Source organism: Cervus elaphus, chromosome 18 (genome assembly GCF_910594005.1).
Source record: "Cervus elaphus chromosome 18, mCerEla1.1, whole genome shotgun sequence".
Lineage (NCBI taxonomy): Eukaryota > Metazoa > Chordata > Mammalia > Artiodactyla > Cervidae > Cervus > Cervus elaphus.
In genome coordinates this window covers 106,618,472-106,635,101 of record NC_057832.1, presented here as the reverse complement: position 1 = coordinate 106,635,101, position 16,630 = coordinate 106,618,472, and the positions used below count along the sequence as shown (strand labels likewise).

At 39.5% G+C, this 16,630-nt stretch overlaps 1 protein-coding gene across 2 annotated transcripts in view; it reads right to left on the bottom strand.

Annotated features, from left to right (window-relative positions):
- Nucleotides 1-16,630, bottom strand: part of CHRM2 (cholinergic receptor muscarinic 2) — a 170,529-nt gene that overhangs the window by 45,705 nt on the left and 108,194 nt on the right. The window contains exon 1 of one of the 2 annotated variants that reach the window (XM_043873319.1): nucleotides 3,197-3,283. The exons of the other annotated variant lie outside the window; for it this stretch is intronic. The gene's annotated coding sequence lies outside the window, so the exon portion shown is untranslated. Of the gene's footprint in view, nucleotides 1-3,196; nucleotides 3,284-16,630 lie in introns of those variants that run through there. 2 annotated transcript variants of the gene reach the window in all.

Genomic DNA, 16,630 nt, shown 5'->3' with positions numbered 1-16,630 from the left:
GAGAGTGGGGAGAATTTCTTCTGTGAGAGTCAAGTGACTCTCCAAACCATAAGCAGGAAATAAGAAAGTGTGTCCCAAGTCACTTAGTAAAATTACTTTTCCAGCAGAGTGCTGTGTGTACCACTGCTCTTATATCATCTTACATCCTGACACATTCTGCAAGGAGTCTTCTTCAATTATTACTCACTCCTATAAGCTTTAAAGTACTTATTTTTGAAACCGCATAGTTTAGCAACTAATTATACACTGTCTTGCATTGTTCAGTCTGTGAACAAGCCAGAAATCTGGAAATCATCCTTAAATTTCCCCACATTTAAGTTTTTCAACTCCTTAACATGCTATCTGCTTTATATTCTGGGCATTAGTCACCACTTTTGTATTGTTACCGTCATTGTATTCAGCGTCTCACCAGATCTCACCCTCAAAGGCCACCCAGCTGATCTCTTCCTTTCAGGCTTACTCATTCAAATATATCCTCGACTCTGACCTCTCAAAGATCTTTCTAACTTACAAACTTAACTGTGCCAATCTGCTGCTGAAAATTACTCGACAGAGAATGAAATCCCAACATAGAATGGCCTTCAAGGCTATTCAGGCAACCATGCAATGGCTTCCGCCTGACTGCCAAGCCCGGTCTCAAGCCAGCACTATATTCTCCCACACCACACTGTTACCTGAGTAATATACAATGGCAACATTAAGTTAACTACAGTGATTGCAATAAGGCAGATGTCCCCAAGCCAGTGTGTTTTCATGCATCCTGTTTTCTTCTAGTTGAATGCCTCACTGCTTAAATTTTCCTTCCAAGTCTTAGCTAAAGTATTCTCCCCTCAAATAAAGTCTTTTTTCACCACTCCAGTAAAACTTAGATTTTTTTCCCTTATGATTTCTAGTACAATTTATGTATTTTCATTCTAACAAATTTCTTGTTATGCAATGATGTTTGCAATTCTATGTACTCAGGGCTTGGGGATAAGCACTGAATCTCCTCTTCTTAGCACAGTGTCTAGGACCTAGAAAGTATTCAATATATGCATGCGTGCTGCTAAGTTACTTCAGTCGTGTCCGACTCTTTGCAACCCTATGGACTGTCTTCCAGCAGGCTCCTCTGTACATTGGATTCTCCAGGCAAAAATACTGGAGTGGGTTGCATGCCTTCTTCCAAGGGATCTTCCCAACCCAGGGATTGAACCCATATTTCCTGCAGCTCCTGCATTGTAGGCGGATTCTTTCTCACTGAGCCACCAGGGAAGCCCATTCAGTGTGTGTTTATAGAATAAATGAATATTATATCTCTAGACTTAAAATATATTGACCTAAAACAAGGATCAAGATAATCTTCTTAGTGACAAAGTCAGCATTGTGTGTTTAGGAGAAGCTTAGATTGATTTACTCAAATGACATAAACATAAGCCACTCTCCAATTTTATTTCTTACGTTTATAATGGAACACCCATAAAAATTAACAAAAACATGAGACTGCAGCAGATGACATAAAAAATGTTTTCAAGGAAGGTAATTTAACTATTTTACTTTTTTGAGAATCAAATAGCATATTGATTATAAATTATTTGCTGACATGTTGGACTATTAGACTATCGTTATATATATTTGTTCCTCTATTATGCCATAATGGGATCAAATCATCCCAAGAATTCACTGACTCTTTAGAAACAAAGGGCTTCCATGATAGCTCAATTGGTAAAGAATCTGCCTGCAATGCAGGAGACCCTGGTTCGATTCCTGGGTTAGGAAGATCCACTGGAGAGGGGATAGGCTACCCACTCCAGTATTCCTGGGCTTCCCTTGTAGCTCAGCTGGTAAAGAATCCACCTGCAATGTGGGAGACTTGTGTTCAATCTCTGGGTAGGGAAGATCCCCTGGAGAAGGGGTAGGCTGTATTCTGGCCTGGAGAATTTCATGGACTCATGGGGTCGCAAAGAGTGGGACACAACTGAGTGACTTTCACTTTAGAAAGCAAGACAGACCAACAAATAGATCATCATGAGCATCATCGTCACAACCATTATTAATGCTGCCAACACCACCATCTTACCTAAATCATCACTGTTACCACCATCATTAACACCTCCGTCACCACCACTGTTATCACACCACTTGCACCATCATAACCACCACCATCATTACCTATTACCATTACAGCCACTGCTATACCTTCATCAGCAATAACATATATTGGTCACAATATATATTAAATTCCAATCTAATCATTCAAAGCTGAGTTCCATTTGGCAAAACTATCAGCCATAACTTTTTTTTTCTTTTTTCTTTCTCAAGAAATTAAATCTGAGAAAATGCTAGGGGGAATGGAATCACTGGCCTGGAAAAGCAGAGTTCTTGGCAAGCAGCAGGCCATCATGTCACTGACAGAAGGAGAGAGAATAAATAATGGAAGCGCCACAGGCTATTGTTTCTGGAAACAAGATATATAAAGTATTAGATGCTGTTATCCTCCAGGTTGGACAAAACAAGGCAGAGATTCAAAGGAGGACAGATGAGACAGGCTTAAAATGAACATAGATACCAGAAACATCCCCCAAGGCAGAAGGTAGAAGAGGCATTTAAGAAATAAATAAGGATTTTACTCTCACATAAAAAAAAAATCTTTTGGTTTTCTTTTAACTGTAAGTGGATTTATGTGCTTTTGAAAGATGGCCTTTATTGAACTTTAGGAGAAAAGCCAGGGTAAAAAAGAGTCATGCAGACATCCCCCAGACAACTTTATTTCTATTCCTCTAAGGCTTACTATGCGTAATGTCCAAATATCAGATCAATCAGGCACAAGATAGTCGAAGCGTTTTGCCCTTTTTAGAATCATGTAAACAAAGCAGCATTTTTCAAACAGTTAAACATGCAGTTCAGAGTTTTTAATTACTCTTTCCTCCCTTTAGAGATTAACACCAAAAATAGATAGTAGTGGATTCAAAAACAAAAAATAGAAAAGATCTTGTAGCTTGTAAGGAACACAAGATTCATTTAGTTTGTTTCTAATGTAGAACTTCAGCAAATTCATAAAGAAAGCAATCACCAATTCCTTTTTCTTTTTTTTTTAAAAGTAAATCTATCTTCTTTCTTTTCATAGGTTTTCTTCCCGGTTCTTTTTATAACTATAGTTTTCTGTCATGTTTTCCCCAAACTTCTTCAGTGTATCTGTAACCTATCAGTCTATACTTACGGAAGTAGTGTGGTCTAAAAAATGGGATGTAGTGACCAGAGTGTGGGAAGGGTAGAGCGAATCTGAGTCCCAATCTATGCTGGCTTCCCTCGGTGTGAAAGTGAAAGTGTTAGTCACTCAGTTGTGTCGGACTGTTGGTGACCTCATGGACTGCAGTGCGCCAGGCTCCTCCGTCCATGGAATTCTCTGGACAAGAATACTGCAGTGGGTTGCTATGCCCTCCTCCAGGGGATAATCCCGAACAAGGTACTGAACCCGGGTCTCCTGCATTGCAGGCAGATTCTTTACCACTGAGCCACCACGGAAGCTTACAGTCAAACATTTTAGCTTCTGTGGACTTCTGGTCCATCATCAAGAAAATGAACAATTTGATCTAAATGATTTCTGAGATTTGGTCTTAATTCTAATGTTTCTGGTTTTTAGGCTGGTAAATTTCAGCAATTGTCGTGAGAATTATTTCCATCAACATTCAATCTATTTTTCAGTGCTTATAATTGCCAGACACTGAACTAAATTTAATATTAATCAAGAAGATGGAAAGGAAGAATTAATTTATTTTGCCTAATTTTTCCAGTATTTTCCTCAGATGTTTTGAAATTTGAGGAAATAAAAAAGGACATTTATTCACCTTCTCTGTTCACAATGAGGGAAAAAATGGTGATCTTAGGCTTATGTCACCTGCAAAATCTCCGAAAGTCACCAGTGAGGCAATGAGTGAAACAGTTTGTGTCAAATCATAAAGAAAAAAGTGAAAAGAGAAATACTTTTGTTTTTCCTCCAATATATTGACATGGGCATTTTTGGAGGGGTAAAATGTTTTGAGAACCAGACCCCATGGTGGAAAATTATATTTTGCCTGCTAGCAAAATGTAGGTTTGTCATTAAATGCTGCTGGATGAATGAGGAACTTGAAGGCAAATCAAGCCAAAAATTACTTTCTGGAACCTAGGTATTCAGTGCAAGAAGTCTATGAAACGGTCTCTGTATCAAGGTAGAACTACAATGTAGTTTGGAAGAATTATGTGCTCCCTGCCCTGTGTAGACCTGTGCAAGTTAAGTAAAATACAGAATTGAAACCATTTATAAGAATAATAGAAGAAATATACTAAGCTAAAGATGGGTAGGTTTGAAGAAGAGTGGAGGGATATAATTTGTAAGGGAGTCATGAAAGCAGCAAGCATCATGAAGAAAGCATGAATAAACAGATTTAGTTGAAGATGAAGTATGTAAAAGAATTATAAGGAAATAAAGATAGAAATACGGTTTGGAACCAAACCATAAATACACTGTTATGGACTGAAGGTCTGTGTGCCTCCCCAGATTTATACATTGAAGTCCTGCCCCAGAGAGGTGGTACTTATGATGGGACCTTTGGGAGTAATAAGGGTTTGGGCTCAGTCAGTAAAGAATCTGCCCGCAGTGCAGGAGACCCGGGTTCGATCCCTGGGTTGGGAAGATTCCCTGGAGAAGGAAATGGCAACCCACTCCAGTATCCTTGCCTGGAAAATCTCATGGACAGAGGAGCCCGGTGGGCTGCAGTCTATGCGGTCACAAAGAGTCGGGCACGACTGAGCGACTAACACTTAGAGAGAGACCCACATGATGGGATTAGTGCTCTTGGGAGAAGAGATGGCAGACATTCCTCCACCTCTCTACCATGTGAGGATACAGTGAGAAATGGGCCAACACCTTGATTGTGGACTTCCCAGGCTCCAGAATTGTGAGAAAAAGCTTACATTGTTTAAGCTACCCAGTCAATGGTTGTCTGAGGAGGTCTTACAAATAGCTGTGAAAAGAAGAGAAGCAAAAAGCAAAGGAGGAAAGCAAAGATATACCCATTTGAATGCAGAGTTCCAAAGAATAGCAAGGAGAGATAAGAAAACCTTCCTCAGTGATCAATGCAAAGAAATAGAGGAAAACAATAGAATGGGAAAGACTAGAGATCTCTTAAAAAAAAAAATCGAGATACCAAGGGAACATTTCATGTAAAGATGGGCACAATAAAGGACAGAAATGGTACGGAACTAATAGAAACAGAAGATATTAAGAAGAGGTGGCAAGAATACACAGAAGAACTATACAAAAAGATCTTCATGACCCAGATAACCATGATGGTGTGATCACTCACCTAGAGCCAGACATTCTGGAATGTGAAGTCAAGTGGGCCTTAGGAAGCATCATTACGGACAAAGCTTGTGGAGGTGATGGAATTCCAGTTGAGCTATTTCAAACCCTAAAAGATAATGCTGTGAAAATGCTGCACTCAATATGCCAGCAAATTTGGAAAACTCAGTAGTGGCCACAGGACTGGAAAAGGTCAGTTTTCATTCCGATCCCAAAGAAAGACAATGTCAGAGAATGTTCAAACTACCACACAGTTGTACTCATCTCACATGCCTGCAAAGTAATGCTCAAACTTCTCCAAGCCAGGCTTCACAGTACGTGAACTGTGAACTTCCAGATGCTCCAGCTGGATTTAGACAAGGCAGAGGAACCAGAGATCAAATTGCCAACATCCGTTGGATCATCGAAAAAGCAAGAGAGTTCCAGAAAAACATCCATTTCTGCTTTATTGACTATGCCAAAGCCTTTGACTGTGTGGATCACAATAAACTGTGGAAAATTCTGAAAGAGATGGGAATACCAGACTACCTTAGCTGCCTCCTGAGAAATCTGTATGTAGGTCAGGAAGCAACAGTTAGAACTGGACATGGAACAACAGACTGGTTCCAAATCAGGAAAGGAGTACGTCAAAGCTGTATATTGTCACCCTGCTTATTAAACTTATATGCAGAGTACATCATGAGAAATGCTGGGCTGGATGAAGCACAAGCTGGAATCAAGATTGCCAGGAAAAATATCAATAACCTCATATATGCAGATGACAGCACTCTTATGGCAGAAAGTGAAGAAGAACTAAAGAGCCTCTTGATGAAAGTGAAAGAGGCGAGTGAACAAACTGGCTTAAAACTCAACATTCAGAAAACGAAGATCATGGCATCTGGTCCCATCACACTTAATGGCAAATACATGGGGAAACAGTGGAAACAGTGGCTGACTTTATTTCTGGGGGCTCTAAAATCACTGCAGATGGTGACTGCAGCCATGAAATTAAAAGATGCTTGCTCTTTGGAAGAAAAGCTATGACCAACCTGGACAGGATAATAAAAAGCAGAGACATTCCTTTGCCAACAAAGGTCCGTCTAATCAATGCTATGGTTTTCCCTGTAGTTATGTATGGATGTGAGCTGCTGCTGCTGCTGCTGCCAAGTTGCTTCAGTCATGTCTGACTCTGCGCAACCCCATAGACGGTAGCCCACAAGGCTCCTCTTCCACAGGATTCTCTAGGCAAGAATACTGGAGTGGGTTGCCATTTCCTTCTCCAATGGATATGAGAGTTGGATTTTAAAGAAAGCTGAGTGCTTAAAAATTGATGCTTTTGAACTGTGGTGTTGGAGATAACTCTTGAGAGTCCATTGGACTGTAAGGAGATCCATCCAGTCCATCCTAAAGGAGATCAGTGCTGAATATTCATTGGAAGGACTGATGCTGAAGCTGAAACTCCAATACTTTGACCACCTGATGCGAAGAACTGACTCATTTGAAAAGACCCTGATGCTGGGAAAGATTGAAGATGGGAGGAGAAGGGAATGACAGAGGATGAGATGGTTGGATGGTATCACCGACTCAATGGATATGAGTTTGAGTAAAGTCCAGGAGTTGGTGATGGACAGGGAGGCCTGGCATACTGTAGTCCATGGGTTCACAGTGTCGGACATGACTGAGTGACTGAACTGACTGACTGACCCAGTCAACGGCGTTTTGTTATGGTGCGTGCATGTTCAGTTGTCTCTGACTCTGCAGTCCTTTGGACTGTAGCCCACTAGGCTCCTCTGTCCATGGGATTCTCTAGGCAAGAATGCTGGAGTCTTGCATTGCCCTCCCCCATGGAATCTTCCCAACCCAGTGATCAAACCCAGGTCTCCTGCATTACAGGACCACTGAGCCACTGGGGAAGTTAAATAATGTACACTTTATCAAATAGCTGGCTTTCCTGGTGGCTCAGTGGTAAAGAATCCACCTGCTATGCAGGAGATCTGGGTTCAGTTCTTAGGTCAGGGAAGATCCTCTGGAGGAGGAAATGGCAACCTACTCCAGTATTCTTTCCTGGAGAATTCCATGAACAGAGGAGGCTGGCAGGCTACAGTCCATGGGATTGCAAAGACTCGGACATGACTAAGCCACTAACAAGCTACTGGAAAACATCTGGTTTTGAGACAGAAGTTAGGGAAGGTAAGCAATAGTTAAAGTAGCATTTTTAAAGATTAATGTGTTGAAAGGGTGTGTATTAGTATATGGGAGATCAGGAGGCCCCCAAACAGAAAGAAGACAGATTGGTGGCAGTGCTCAATGAGAAGGCCCTTATAATATGAAATGTGAGGAAGTAATACTTGTGGGAGTCAGGACATGAAATACAACACAGGGCAGAGGATAAGCCTTGGAGAAAGGCCTACTCAAAGCAATACATAAAATCTGGTAGATGATTTGGGGATGAAGTGTTTGGAATCAAGTAAAAAATGTGAAGTAGGATATGTTTAGAGTCTGGAGGTGAGCAAGGCAGTGGGTCAAGAATTTGGAAGCACATGGAAATCAGAGTGCAAGGTAAGGTAGTAACCATGTAGATAATTAGAATCAGATGAATCCAGATAGAAACAAATCTTAATCTAAGGCTAGATAGAATATATGGAACAGAAAAAAAAAGTAGATGACTTGGGATTTGAAATTTAGGAGGTACTTAGAAGTCAATAGGTGCTTTCCAGGTGGCTCAGTGGGTAAAGAATCTGCCTGCAATACAGGAGACATGAATTTGATTCCTGGGTCAGGAGGATTCCCTGGAACAGAGCATGGCAACTCACTCCAGTATCCTTGCCTGGAGAATCCCATGGACAGAAGAGCCTGGTGGACGACAGTCCATGGGGTTGCAAATAGTTGGACACGGCTGAAGCGACTGAGCAGGCAGGCATTAGGTCAATAAGGGCTTTCCTGGTAGCTCAGACAGTAAAGAGTCTACTTGGAATGTGGGAGACCAAGGTTTGATCCCTGGGTTGGGAAGATCCTCTGGAGAAGGGAATGGCTACCCCTTCGAGTATTCTTGCCTGGAGAAGTCCATGGGATCACAAAGAGTCTGACATGACTGAGGGACTAACACTTCTATTAGGTCAATAAATGTTTTATTCTTCAAAATATTTATAATAATTCATCACTCAGCCTTTGTTAAAACATTTCAAATGCTGGGAAACTTCCAACTATGAAAGTAGTTCATTCTACTTTTGTACAGATCTAATTATTAAGAAGATATTCTTTATTCTAAAATGAAGTCCTTAAAAAAAAACCCTGATTCTATGTCTGTTTTCTGCAGATATTTAAAATATGCTTAATTTTTATATAACATCCCCTCAAATAACTGAAGCTGACTAACCCTGCCTTTCTAAGCAAAATATATCTACTTTCTTCAAACATTCCTCATGTAACTTCGTTTAAATGCTATCATATAGAACTGAATATAATATTCAAATAGGCTCTGGTGAATAAAATTATTCCTGCTCTTTCCTCGAGCATGGAATTTCTATAATGTCCATATGATCACAGAACACATTTGGTGTTTGTTCAGTCACTAAGTTGTGCTTGACTCTTTGTGACCCCATGGACTGCAGCATGCCAAGCTACTCTGTCTTTCACTATCTCCATGATTTTGCTCAAATTCATATCCATTGGGTTGATGATGCTATTTAACCATCTAATCCTTTGCTGCCTCCTTATCCTTTTGCCTTCAGTCTTTCCCAGCATCAGGGTCTTTGTCAATGAGTCATCTCTTTGCATCAGGTGGCCAAAGTATTAGAGCTTCAGTGTCAGTCCTTCCAATGAATATTTAGGGTTGATTTCCTTTAGGATAGACTGGTTTGGTCTCCTTGCAGTCCAAGAGTCTCTCAAGAGTCTTCTCCAGCACCACAATTTGAAAACATTAATTCTTCTCAGTTTATGTTAATAAATATTGGATCAAGACAGAGCACTGAACATAAGGCTTACCCTTCTTACCTCCCCAAATTCCCATGTGACATTATGTGTATGTATGTGTGTAGGAACCAAATTCACAACCCAGCTAGAAAGCTATGAGTAGTTTAAGCAATTTACACAGTTCTTAAAAGATAGAAACATTTGGCATCATATTATGAAAGAAAGAAAATCACAGGGTATCACTATTCAGAACATAAGTGTATAACTTCTAAAATGTCCAGATACTCTTTATGTGAGTTATTAACCAGATCTACTTCCTTGTACTTAAGTTGACATTTTGAAACCCTTTAAAATTTAACTTCGATTTTGTTCCACAAGATCAAAATCTTTCTAAATTCTGACTCCAATATGATACCTATTTCTTTTTCCTCCCATATTTGCATTGTTCATAAATTTGCTAATTACATCCACTTTGTCATCAATGCATTCAAATGGGTATATTTTTCTTTTTCTCCTTTGTCTTTTGCCTCTCTTCTTTTCTCAGCTATTTGTAAGGCCTCCTCAGACAACCATTTTGCCTTTTTGCATTTGTTTTTCTTGAGGATGGTTTGATCACTGCCTCCTGTACAATGTCACAAACCTCCATCTATAGTCCTTCAGGCACTCTGTCTATCAGATCTAATCCCTTGAATCTATTTGCCACTTCCACTGTATAACCATAAAGGATTTGATTTAGGTCATACCTGAATGGTCTAGTGGTTTTCTCTACTTTCTTCAAGTTAAGTCTGAATTTGGCAATAAGGAGTTTATGATCTAAGCCACAGTCAGCTCCCGGTCTTGTTTTTGCTGACTGTATAGAGCTTCTCCATCTTTGGCTGCAAAGAATATAATCAATTTGATTTTGGTATTGACCATCTGGTGATGTCTATATGTAGAGTCTTCTCTTGAGTTGTTGGAAGATGGTGTTTTCTATGACCAGGGCATTCTCTTGGAAAAACTCTGTTAGCCTTTGCCATGCTTCATTTTGTACTCCAAGGGCAAATTTGACTGTTACTCCAGGTATCTCTTGACCTCCTACTTTTGCATTCCAGTCCCCTATCATGAAAAGGACATATTTTTGGGGCTGTTAGTTCTAGGAGGTCTTGAGGTCTTCATAGAACCATTCAACTTCGGCTTCTTCAGCATTACTGGTCAGGGTATAGACGTGGATTACTGTGATATTGAATGGTTTGCCTTGGAAATGAACAGAGATCATTCTGTCATTCTTGTGATTGCATCGAAGTACTGCATTTCAGACTCTTTTGTTGACTGTGATGGCTACTCCATTTCTTCTAAGGGATTCTTGCCCACAGTAGTAGATATAATGGTCATCTGAGTTAATATCACCCATTCCAGTCCATTTTAGTTCACTGAATCCTAAAATGTCGATGTTCACCCTTGCCGTCTCCTGTTTGACCAGTTCCAATTTGCCTTGATTTATGGACCTAAAATTCCAGGTTCCTACGCAGTATTGCTCTTTACAGCATCAGACTTTACTTCCATCACCAGTCACACCCACAACTGGGTGTTGCTTTTGCTTTGGCTCGGTCTCTTCATTCTTTCTGGAATTATTTCCCCACTGATCTCCAGTAGTATATTGGGCACCTAGAGACCTGGGGATTTCATCTTTCAGTGTCCTATCTTTTTGCCTTTTCATACTGTTCATGGGGTTCTCAAGGCAAGAATACTGAAGTGGTTTGCCATTCCCTTCTCCAGTGGACCCTGATAGCTCAGTTGATAAAGAATCTGCCTGCAATGCAGGAGATCCTGGTACAATTCCTGGGTTGGGAAGATCCACTGGGGAAGGGATAGACTACTCACTCTAGTATTCTTGGGCTTCCCTTGTGGCTCAGTTGCTAAAGAATCCGCCTGCAATGCGGGAGACCTGGGTTTGATCCCTGGGTTGGGAAGATCACCTGGAGAAGGGAAAGGCTACCCACTCTAGTATTCTGGCCTGGAGAATCCCATGGACTGTATAGTCCATTGGGTCACAAAGAGTCAGACATGACTGAGTGACTTTCACTTCACTTCCCTTCTCCAGTGGACCATGTTTTGTCAGAACTCTTCACCATGACCCATCCATCTTGGGTGACCCTACACGGCATGGCTCATAGTTTCATTGAGTTAGACAAGGCTGTGGTCCATGTGATCAGTTTGGTCACTTTTCTGTGATTGTGGTGTTCACTCTGTCAGCCCTCTGATGGATAAGGATAAGAGGCTTTTGGAAGCTTCCTCATGGAAGAGACTGAATAAGGGGTAAACTGGGTCTTGTTCTTATGGGCGGGGTCATCAGCAAATCTTTAATTCAATTTTCTGTTGATGGGCAGGGCTGTGTTCCCTCCTTGTTCTTTGACCTTAGGCCAAACAATGGAGGAGGTAATGAAGATAATGGCGACCTCCTTTAAAAGGCCCCAGGCACACACTGCTGCACTCAGTGCCCCCGGACCTGCAGCAGGCCACTGCCGACATATGCCTGTGCCAGAACTCTTGGACAATCACAGGCAAGTCTGGGTCAGTCTTGAAAGCCTTCTTCAGTGATCAATGCAAAGAAATAGAGGAAAACAATAGAATGGGAAAGACTAGAGATTGCTTCAAGAAAATTCGTGATACCAAGTGACCATTTCATGCAAAGATGGGCACAATAAAGGACAGAAATGGTACGGAACTAATAGAAGCCGAAGATATTAAGAAGAGGTGGCAAGAATACACAGAAGAACTATACAAAAAGATCTTCATGACCCAGATAACCATGATGGTGTGATCACTCACCTAGAGCCAGACATTCTGGAATGTGAAGTCAAGTGGGCCTTAGGAAGCATGACTACGAACAAAGCTAGTGGAGTGGTGGAATTCCAGTTGAGCTATTTCAAATCCTAAAAGATGATGCTGTGAAAGTGCTGCACTCAACATGCCAGCAAATTTGGAAAACTCAGCAGTGGCCACAGGACTGGAAAAGGTCAGTTTTCATTCTGATCCCAAAGAAAGGCAATGCCAAAGAATGATCAAACTACCACACAATTGCACTCATCTCACATGCTAGTAAAGTAATGCTCAAAATTCTCCAAGCCAGGCTTCACAGTACATGAACCATGAATTCCAGATGCTCCAGCTGGATTTAGACAAGGCAGAGGAACCAGAGATCAAATTGCCAACATCCGTTGGATCATCGAAAAAGCAAGAGAGTTCCAGAAAAACATTTACTTCTGCTTTATTGACTATGCCAAAGCCTTTGACTGTGTGGATCACAATAAACTGTGGAAAATTCTGAAAGAGATGGGAATACCAGACCACCTTAGCTGCCTCCTGAGAAATCTGTATGTAGGTCAGGAAGCAACAGTTAGAACTGGACATGAAACAACAGACTGGTTTCAAATAGGAAAAGGAGTATGTGAAGGCTGTATATTGTCACCCTGCTTATTTAACTTATATGCAGAGTACATCATGCAAAATGCCAGGCTGGATGAAGCACAAGCTGGAATCAAGACTGTCAGGAAAAATATCAATAACATCATATATGCAGATGGCAGCACCCTTATGGCAGAAAGTGAAGAAGAACTAAAGAGCCTCTTGATGAAAGTGAAAGAGGAGAGTGAACAAACTGGCTTAAAACTCAACATTCAGAAAACGAAGATCATGGCATCTGGTCCCATCACTTCATGGCAAATAGATGGGGAAACAATGGACACAGTGTTTATTTATTTTTTTGGCACATTATTATTTGTTCCTCCAAAATCACTGCAGATGGTGACTGCAGCCATGAAATTAAAAATGTCTGTTCTTTGGAACAAAAGCTTTGACCCACCTAGACAGCATAATAAAAAGCAAAGACATTACTTTGCCAACAGAGGTCTGTCTAGTCAAAGCTATGGTTTTTCTAGTTGTCATTTATGGGTGCGAGTGTTGGACTATAAAAAAAGCTGAGTGCTGAAGAAATGATGTTTTTGAACTGTGGTGTTGGAGAAGACTCTTGAGAGTCCCTTGGACTGCAAGGAGATCCAACCAGTCCATCCTAAAGGAAATCAGTGCTGAATATTCATTGGAAGGACTGATGCTGAAGCTGAAACTCCAATACTTTGGCCACCTGATGTGAAGAACTCACTCATTTGAAAAAACCCTGATGCAGGGAAAGATTGAAAGCAGGATGAGAAGAGGATGACAGAGGATGAGATGGTTGGATGGCATCACCGACTCGATGGACATGAGTTTGAGCAAGCTCCGGGAGTTGGTGATGGACAGGGAGGCCTGGCGTGCTGCAGACCATGGGGTCGCAAAGAGTTGGACACAACTGTGTGACTGAACTGAACTGTCATCTATGCATTGACAAAATTCTAATAGGGAAAACCTTGCAACACTCTCACTGGGCTTGTTAGGCTATGGTCCTTTCAAGAAATAATTAATCTCCTCTGGACAAAATATTTGAATCACTTTTGAGCTGTACTTTATCCTCTTGCTATATTCCAGCCCAAACACAGATGCTGAAAAATATTTTCAACTGGCTATTTATAATCAAAATGTACAAGACATATGACATTCTTCAGTTTTATCAGTTCAAAAACTTTTTTATTTACACAGTGTTATGAATTCAAGATTGTTCTCTGTCATCACCAGATCCTAATTTTCAATGTGTGCCTAAGCCATCAACCTAAACATACAGTTTGCTCATAACTGAGGTCAAGTTCACCAGTATGTAGGTTCTTTAATTATTCTTTTTCTGCATTGTGAAATATCAAGTCAACATTTCATCCTTCCTGTGTTATGACACTTCTTTCATCCTATAGCAATTCTAAGAACTTTTGACACTGATTTCACAAGTACATCAATATATCCTTTTTAATATCTAAATTTAGTTTCTACTCAAAATACAATTAAAAGTGGTTACCATGCCCTGGAATGTTTATGGTCTATGTGAAAAAAGCAAGGCACAGATCAGTTGTGTATACTGCCATTTGTATAAAAAGGGTAATTTTTACACAAATTCAAGAACCTGTGAGGAATTATGCACAGAATTCATTCCATTCATTGGCTTTCTGGGAGGAAACTGACAGGACTAGAACCTGGAGGCCAAGAGCAGGAAAAATAGTATGTGACTATATGTATCATGTCGATATTTATCATGTGCATCTATTTTTCACTGAACAGAATTTTAAAAATTGAAAAAACATCTAGCAACTCCCAAGTTGGATTTTAAGAACCAATACGACTTAAAAATAGGAACTAACATAACATCACTAATGTTAACTTCATTGTATAGAAACATTACAACTAACTTTATACGACATGTGTATGTGTATGCATACTTGCGTGCTCAGTCGTGTCTGACTCTGTGCAACCCAATGAACTTAGCCCACCAGGTTCATCTGTTCATGGAATTCTCCTGGCAAAAATACTAGAGTGGGTTGCTATTCCTTTACTCAGGGATAGAACCTAGGTCTCCTGCATTGCAGGCAGATTTTTTACCACCTGAACTACCAGGAAAGCACAACATTATCAGACATAATAACTACATATACATTGCTTTTTATTTCATTATATAAAGACATTACAACTCACATCTACCACAACCATCATTTCATCAAAATAAAAACAAAATATGTGAAATCTGCAAAAAACAAATGAGGAAAAATATCAGAATAAAGGGTGTCTTTTAAATTAGAGTTTTATTAAAAATTCATCTAAATTGTTTTTATTATTAATATTATTATGTTTTACTTTGCAGAAGACAAACACTTGGGAGTCAGTGATTTAAACCACCAAGACTCTTTCATGCTAACTTTTCCTTTTTTGGCATCGATTATTATTCTTCCCTTTCAAGTTTACAGTATATTCTTCTTCAGAGAAAAATGTAGAAGCAGAGCAATACTTTGTGTTCCATTTCCCTTTAGCAGTCTATTAAAATTATACTGTATTCCACAAAGCAGGGGACCCAGGTTTTTCCTATTGCTCTTTCTCTAAATAAAATTTTGTGGTTATTTTTGCCATGTACTTTAGTCTTTCTCTCTCTCTTTTATTTTTAAAAACATGTCTTAGATTTTTATGTATTTTACCTCTAAATACTATTTCTACATTCCAACATGTCATTTTTTTCGTATTTATTTTTGTCTATATCCTTCACATCTCAATTTGTATATGTACTCCTTTAATATATGAACTGATCATAATAATGGCTTCTGTAGCTGACCACTGTGAGCCTGGTTTATCGAACTGTGATTTAGACTCAGAAAAAATCTCAGTTTTAATTAATTTTGTGTTTACAGGAGCTTCTATTTTTCTTTATCATGATGTTTTAATTATATGTATTATTCTCTTTTTATTTCCTGGACCCTTCTATTTATTTTTGAGCTATTTTTTTCTTTCAGACTATATGGTATCTGGACATAAAATTTTTACTAATGCCTCCCCCTCTCTTTTGAAGTTTCCTTTGCAAAATATAATTACTATTATGTGTAATAAAATGGCTGAGTCACCTGGAGAAGAGAATGGCTATCCACTCCAGTATTCTTGACTGGAGATATCCACAGACAGAGGAATCTGGTGGGCTACAGTCCATGGGGTCACAAATAGTCAGACATGATGGGAGTGACTAACTAACTAATTATAATTAAATGGCATGGCCATTCTCTCTGACAATTTCTTTTTGTTTTATTTCATCCATCAATTTGCTTTTGTCAATGAGAAGTAAATCCATAGTAGCAATTCCATTTATTACTTCAATTTTGAGTTATGGAACTGACAGTGAAACATGACATTCCCTTTGAGATTGTTTCTATTTAGAAAACATTGACTCCTAACTAATATATAGATATTTAAATTCCCTCACCCTTAATATATGTTGTTTCTGTATTTGGATACCTAAATTAAGAATGCATTTTGACAAGGCAGTCTGTATAAATCACCCTTAACACCATTGCTTCTGTTTCTCTATTAATTTGCCATAATTTAAAAGCTTATTACAATGTTTCTCTGTATTAATTTATATATTTCTATCCTTTAATGTGGGCTTCCCTGGTAGCTCAGTGGTAATGAATCTGCCTGCCAATGCAGGAGATGTGGGTTTGATCTCCTGAATTGGGAAGATCCTCTGGAGAAGGAAATGGCAACCCCCTTCAGTATTCTTGTCTGGGAAATCCCACGGACAGAGGATTCAAACATGACTTAGTGACTGAAAGAACAGCAATAATTTGTTTCTATTTTTTTTAAAATATAAATTATATATAAATATAATTTTACATTTCTTAGATGTTGCAATTAACTGATACTTATAAATTATTTGAAAATTATAGTCTCATGAAAATATGATACTGTCAGAGTTTACTTTTGTTCACTAGATATACCTGGGGAAGAATTATTTGGTTAGCTACGATTTGGTCAAAATGTCTGGCC